Here is a 1,012-nt window from a genome sequence, read left to right as displayed (position 1 = left end):
TCTCGTAGTATCTTAACCCTCATTATCTTCAACTATTTTCTCTTTCTTTTCTATAATATTGTCTTCAGGTTCGTTTCCTTTCACCTTTCCCTTCTTTGCTTAGTAGCCTACTGATTACCATCTGAGCTCTTGATATTCATATAGTTTCTTTTCTTTTTTCCAAAGCTGTCAACCACCCTTCCGAAAGGTCTGAGATATTCACAGAATTTTGTTACTTGTTCTGATGCGTTAAAAAAGTTCCGCGTGGATTGCTACGCTATCGTAAGTCAGAATATTTTTGATTACTGAATGTTGGTGATCTGGGCAGAATAGAGCGACCGTACCAAAACTGATAACTATTAGGGAATGTCAAACCCTTTATTGACCGTTAAAAGTTGCAGTTCTTTAGATACTCGTATCAGGTCGCTAATCCTATAGTTACGCTGTCTCCTACTGAGTGAATGTGAAATGTGAGTGAACGTGATAGTATAAACTATGAGGAAGCATGTGTTTTTTTCGTCAAGATCAGTGTTTTAGGGCGGACGTAGTAGCAGCTCATGAACTGTTAAAATGAGAATACAAATCAAACATTTTACACAAGAACTTTTTGTTACTTAGTAGGTTCAATTAGACTTGCCGTAAAGAAACTTCTTTACACGAGGAAATTGAAGGTTTTATGAACACTGCTGACACGTCAGTGCTGCCTATCTTATAAACTGATTTTCCAGGTGTGATCACTTTATACTTCGCTTCAGGAGAGTCCGTGATTTTAAGGAAACTCGCGGAGATCAAAGTCCAATAGACAAACGCCGCGCCGTCGCAGTCATCATTCAAAGATTGCAACAAAACTTAGATCAATAGACAATTTCAAAACCAAAATTGACCGACTTTTCTTTCTAAAACGTTTCAACGACACATGTCTGACGATGTAAAATGGTCTGGGCACTATGGGACTTAACATTTGAGGTCATCAGCCCCTTAAACCTAACAAACCCAAGGACATCACACACATCCTTGCCCTAGGCAGGATTCG

The sequence above is a fragment of the Schistocerca nitens genome, chromosome 4, assembly GCF_023898315.1.
Source record: "Schistocerca nitens isolate TAMUIC-IGC-003100 chromosome 4, iqSchNite1.1, whole genome shotgun sequence".
In the NCBI taxonomy this organism is placed as follows: Eukaryota; Metazoa; Arthropoda; class Insecta; order Orthoptera; family Acrididae; genus Schistocerca; species Schistocerca nitens.
Note: the sequence above shows the minus strand (reverse complement) of the source record.